This window comes from Arachis ipaensis, chromosome B09 (genome assembly GCF_000816755.2).
Source record: "Arachis ipaensis cultivar K30076 chromosome B09, Araip1.1, whole genome shotgun sequence".
Taxonomy (NCBI): Eukaryota; Viridiplantae; Streptophyta; class Magnoliopsida; order Fabales; family Fabaceae; genus Arachis; species Arachis ipaensis.
This window is the reverse complement of record NC_029793.2, coordinates 23077034-23083384: the sequence shown is the minus strand read 5'-3', so window position 1 is coordinate 23083384 and position 6351 is coordinate 23077034. Positions and strand designations below refer to the sequence as shown.

Genomic DNA, 6351 nt, shown 5'->3' with positions numbered 1-6351 from the left:
CCCTAGGTAAACAAGGAAGTAACATGAAGTCTTTAGACTTTATCTTCCCATGTTTAGCTCCTTTTGATGGTCTTTTTCTTCGGCTTTCCTGCAGCTCGCCGAAGCATGCTCTTGGTGTCAGGTGCTGTGAATGGTGTATTAACCTCCTTACGTTTTTTCCTGGGTTAGTTACGGCGCACAGGAGGTCGAGCACGGCTGTCAAGGGCATTCAAAGCATCTCCAATGGCTGAATTTTTGTGACATAGGATGATGTCAAGCGTTATTTCCAACCTATTTAACTTGATGGTATCTTGCATGTGAAAGTCACTGGTAAATGGATTAATGTGCTACAAAGAATGCCAATTCATTTGTATATTATATAAAGGAACACCAGTAAATAGATTAATCACAAAACACCACGTGAGGGTGTCACATTTGTTACAACCTTGAAATTTTGTAGGTGAATTCAAATAGACACACGTTCAAACAATTAGAACAAGGACCAAGCTTCATGTTTTGTATTTTCTGTACCTAGATAAACACACGTTAACCAATAACAAGCCAAGGAGTAATTTAACTATCAAATTCTGTTAATCAAAGAATAAAAAAAATACTGAAGACACAACTATCGTATATGCGTGCACACTTTTCTAATTATATGAAAGTTTACTTCCATGACAATCAAATTATTCAAAACCAGCTAAATGAGGACAACTAGAAACCAGCTCTCTCTCTCTATATATATATAATCAATTCTGAGTAGGTAAAACCCTTTAGGAACATTCCTTAAAAGCTAAATTTGATCACAAGACACACCAATTTAAAATTGAAAATGCATCATTGCATTTGTCACTCCTTGGATCATAAACCAAACAATTATATAAAAAAACTCATCATAAAATTCAATGTATTTATGACTCCGATTTTGACCACATCAATTGATTAACAAGATTTTATGATCCATGTTGTTAATATTTATTTTTTAGGTTTCTTAAAATGGTACTCTAAGCAGTAATTGAACACACAGGTCATAAACCAATTTTTTCCTAAGCCACTTAATTAACCTATATGTATAGTAATATAATCAAGAGGAATACTAGGAGGCCAGCAATTTTGGTATTTTGTAACCATCAATTAGCCATCAATAGTGTTTTTAATGGTGTGAGATTACATCTAATGGTGAAAAATCACTTACTTTTGTTTTGATGGTTAAGTGCTGGCCAGAAAACACAAAAATTGCTGGTCCCCTAGACTTAATCAATCTGAGTACGGAAAAATCTTTTTGGAACATTCCATATAAACTGAATTCGATCACAAGACGCAACAATTTTAAATTAATTTTACTCCTTTACAATGGTCACTCATTGTCCTGTAAAGCAATCAATTATTTAAAAATCTCGATATAAACCTAAGTGTAAATTAAAAAAAAATTAAGCATAGGAATTACTTCACAGGATTCAATCATCCATGTTGTAACCATTTATTTTTTCAATTCAATTAGGCTTCGTTACCAAATACTCTAAGTAGTAACTGAATATACTTGTCTTAAACCTATACTTTTCATAAACCAAAACATAATCCATTATAAACAAATTAAAACAATCCAACTAATTATTTTTTGTTTACTCAACAACAATCAACTATGTATATTCAATTTAAAAATCAAGCAACAAACTAAATTTATTTTAAGACACATCCAAGGTAACATTCAGTGAGTACTTCTAATTTTTTACTCATCATCATAAGACATTACTCCTACTCTACAGAATTAGCACCGAACATATCCAAAAACAAATTATACGTTGACTCATTTCAAAACCTTTTACAACTCTATATAAACTTAAGTGTAAATTAAAAAAAAGAATTAAGAACAAAAATTACTTCAAAGGATTCAATTATCCATGTTGTAACCATTTATTTTTTCAATTAGGCTTCGTTAGCAAGTACTCTAAGTAGTAACTGAATATATTTTTCTTAAATCTATACTTTTTATAAACCAAAACACAATCCATTACAAACAAATTAAAACGATCTAACTAATTTTTTTTTGTTTACTCAACAACAATCAACTATGCATATTCAATTTAAAGATCAAGCAACAAACCAAAAATTTTTTTAAGACACATACAAGGTAATATTCAGTTACTAGGAGTACTTCTAATTTTTACTCATCATCACAAGACATGGCTCCTACTCTACGGGAATCGATATATCCAAAAATAAATTATACGTTGACACATTTCGAAACCTTCTACAACAGGTATACATTGACTAATAATAAAAAGACACAAAAGATATATTCAATTTTTTTCTTATAAAAACACAAATAGAAGAATCATCGTGTATTTATCTATCTCATACCAGTAAGAATCCATGTTCATAAAAAATGTTTATAACCACTAACCCTGTATGGCATGGCGACTAGGTGGCAAGGTTGTAAGCGGCGATGGCTTGGGTTCCACGAGCAGAATAGGGGCCGCGCTTGCTACTTATTTCTCCGCGCTAGGATGGGTCTTCAACTCCTCCGTGCACTGTGGCGAAGAAAGATGAGATGTAGAGAACCGGCGGCGCAGAGATGGGTCTCCAATAGTGGCGTGAGTTGTTGAGTCAATGCGTTTTCGTGGCGCAGTTGTAACCTCGAAGCGCGCTGTTTGGGTCAACGACCGGCGTTCTAGCAGTGCTGACCTTGGTTGACGGCGGCGTGACCACGTGCAGGAGGGAATGAACGATGTCGAAGGGGAAGAGGTTGGGAAAAGAGACTGGAAATTTTGGACAATGGTACGAGATACGTTCGGCAATGAGAATTAGGAATAGGGTTGCGTGAAAGGGTTGGGGTATTGGGTTTCTCTGTCAAGTTTCTACTCACCTGATGCACGGTTTTACCATTTTCTCACTTTTTCAAAAAATTTTTCATGGACCCCACATTAAACCTAATTAAGCCATATAAATTTATTTTAATTTATTTTAATTTGTGTTAGTAATAGTTGGCAGACTCTCTCTTGTTAACGTATACTTTTCCATATAATAATCATAATTTAACTATGTTTACTTACACAGAATAATGACCCTATTGTTCCACTCCTGCAATAAACACAGAGTTTGTCCCTTTTCAATAAAATCACACATCACATTATACAACTCATAATTAGAGAATCGTACCACTATAACAGTCTCATCTCTTTACAACGTGTCTTTTACATGTATAGAAGAAATCTTCCTTTACACTATAGAATTTCTCTATGTTATAATGTTAACATAAAAAAAATTATTTTTCACATTTATTACGGGAATAATAAATTAGTACCCTAAATGGGATATTATATAGATAACCATATATAAATATTTTACTATATCAATGCGTTAAAACAAAAGTATGTGTAATTTTTATAATATATTCTAATTAAACGATAATTAGCAAGTTTATTCAATTTCGTGCAAACCAAGAATGTCGCTTTGGTGCTATGTATGTATGACCTAAGTTCCTATAATAAATGGTAAGGTATACCAATTTTGGTGATCCTTTAATCATAAGCTTATTTTGTGACTGATTTCATTTTGTTTGAAATTTATTTTATTTTATTTTTTGCATGCAAAGAAAGTAATATATGATGGGTAGATCAATGGAGAATGTTGGATCCGAGTTCAAAGATTCTGAGACAGTAGTGATATTATTTTGCTTTGAGATCCTAAACAAGATTCATGCATGATGATTTGATGAAAAGATTTAAAAAAATCATATATTTTCGCTAACGACTGCAAATTTCAATTTTTAAAGATTGTACGTAAAGATTGTGTTGCAAAATTTCTTATAGAATTAAATAAAAACGTTTGTTAGTCTTTTCTTTATTAATACGTAATACCAATATCTCAGGCTATAAATAAAAGTCAAATCATATAGATACATTCTTGTAGTACGCATTAAAGTTAACAGAAAATAAACATAATAAAATGATTAGATTTGAAAATTTATTCTAAACTTTTTATAATTATTCTTTTATATAGATACATTCTTTGTATGAGAAATGCATGTAGATATAAAAGAAATCTTTGCCTAAATAATAGAAAAAAAAAAATTTTCCATTCTTGAACCATATTTCATCATCAGCTAATAAAAAATGCTCTACAATTTTATCTGAAAACTACAATTACAACAACAAAACTTTGTCTATTTGGATACACCAAAACTTTTTTTTCTAAAGGTATGTCTTGTACCAAACTCTTTAGATCTACCCAAAACCTTATTTTGTGTTCCTCGTTTGAACCCACTTGCGGTGCATAGGCGCTAATCACATGATAAGTACGTACCTCCTTCCAACACAAGTTTGATAGAGATGATCCGATCTCCCACCCTGTTGACATCTACTATGTCCTTTTTCCACTGCTTATTCACGATAATACCATGCTACCTCATTCCTATTCTTCATCTTTCCTATATACCAAAGTTTAAATTTGGAAGTATCCAACTCCCCAGCCTTCGCACCGACCCATTTTGTTTCTTATAGGCACATGATGTTAATCTTCCCTCTTGTCATGGTATCCACCACCTCCATGAATTTTTCTATTAGAGTGCATATGTTCCATGTCCCAAATCTCAATCTTATGTCTCTCCAACCTTTACCTTTATCTTTTTCTTTGTGAACTAGCTTGTTTACCCTCGTCCGTTCATGAAAACGCGAAAACCCTTGCTCATTTAACACTACACCCCGGTACCGATGCAGTAGCTCTTACTCATTTAACACTGTACATGAGCCAGACAGTGTGTTGTTTCTGGGCAACGGACCTAGCTTTAGTACAATAACGTCTTTGATCCATGTCATGAAGATTCAACTAAGTTTTTATGTTGGCTGTCAAAGACCTAACACAATCCTCCTCCTATATCTGAACTTGGGATCAGCTATATACCGCAGGTATAGCATAGGCGGAGTATTAAACTACTCTTCCACCTTAGTCCATGACAACGATAAAAAGTCTCGTGACCCACTAATTCAACCCAACAGAATACATAAATTCAATTACAATTTTAGTCTTTATTATCTTATCTTATCTTTATGTTATTTTCTTATCTTATCTTATCTTTACTTTTATCTTTCGAAGGCAATGTTTTATATATATTTAGTTTTACCTTCATAATTTAATAATATAATTCAATTAATCAACAATCAATAAAAGTTCTTCATTTTTTTTTATAAAATAGTTCTATTATATATATATATTATATCAAAGTAGCACTATTAAAAATAACAAAGTAGACAAACAGCAACTAAAAATATTCATAAAAATATTCCTCAATTTCCTAAACCACAAAAATAGCACTATTAACCGCACTACTACTACTCCAAGAAATCTAAATCATAGAAATCCCAAACTTGAATGTTGTTAGGGTGCCATCATCGAATGATGTATCAAACTAATTCAATCTTTCCCTTAACAACTGTAGTTGACACACTGTCATCACCATCACCGTTATTCTCTCCATTATTACAGGAACAGTAACAAGCATATAGTATCAGCTGAATTAGTCCAGACAATGCTCCAATTCCATTACTTACCAGGACGTAAATATCGAAAGGGTGGATGAGAGCGTATGTTGTCCAGCACACTCCATTGAGGAAGTTAGTTAGAGATAGCCAAAATGGCATATATTCCACGCTATTGGTTTTTATAACCTTTGCCATGATCGTAAGAGGAGAGACATACATCATGATATTAAATATATCACACAGTACACCAACCACTAACTATCTTTCGTGAGTGCCATGTAGTACCAGCAACGTTATAAAAGCAACAGCGGCAAAGAACAAAACCTCTGATCCCATAAGGAACAGTACCTTCCTCCGTCCTTTGTTAGTGGCATAAATGTAAAAAATGGTGAGATAGACGAACTCGAAGACAAGGCCAACGCCATTGATGGTAACCACAAGAACACTGTGAGGGTGCATGTAACACCCTAACTACCAAAGCTCGCACTTCCGGCTGCGCGACTATGATAGTTCGGACATTACGATGACACTTATATTAATTAATACTAAAATATGAGCCTGTTTAAAACTTTAAACCGTAATACCGCTCCCAAAGATACTTTCATTCGATAACGTACATCCATAAATACCATTCAACTTACAACAACTCAAAAAGAGTACATCCATATATATACATAAATATATATAAATAATATTACAAACATTAACCAATACAATTCCTATCCCTCTTACAGAATATATATCAAGATAAAGGTGAGGGTACAATAAACCATAACTAAAACAATACAGAGCATCACAACAACAATTAAATAAGCTCTTCATAACTTCTGCGCCCATATCCTGAAAGGGGAAAAATGTAGGGGGGGTGAGAACATCATCCTCGAAAGGGTTC

General features: G+C 33.1%; 1 pseudogene; it reads right to left on the bottom strand.

Moving 5' to 3' along the window:
- Nucleotides 5382-6351, bottom strand: part of LOC107615202 — a 10841-nt pseudogene continuing 9871 nt past the window's right edge.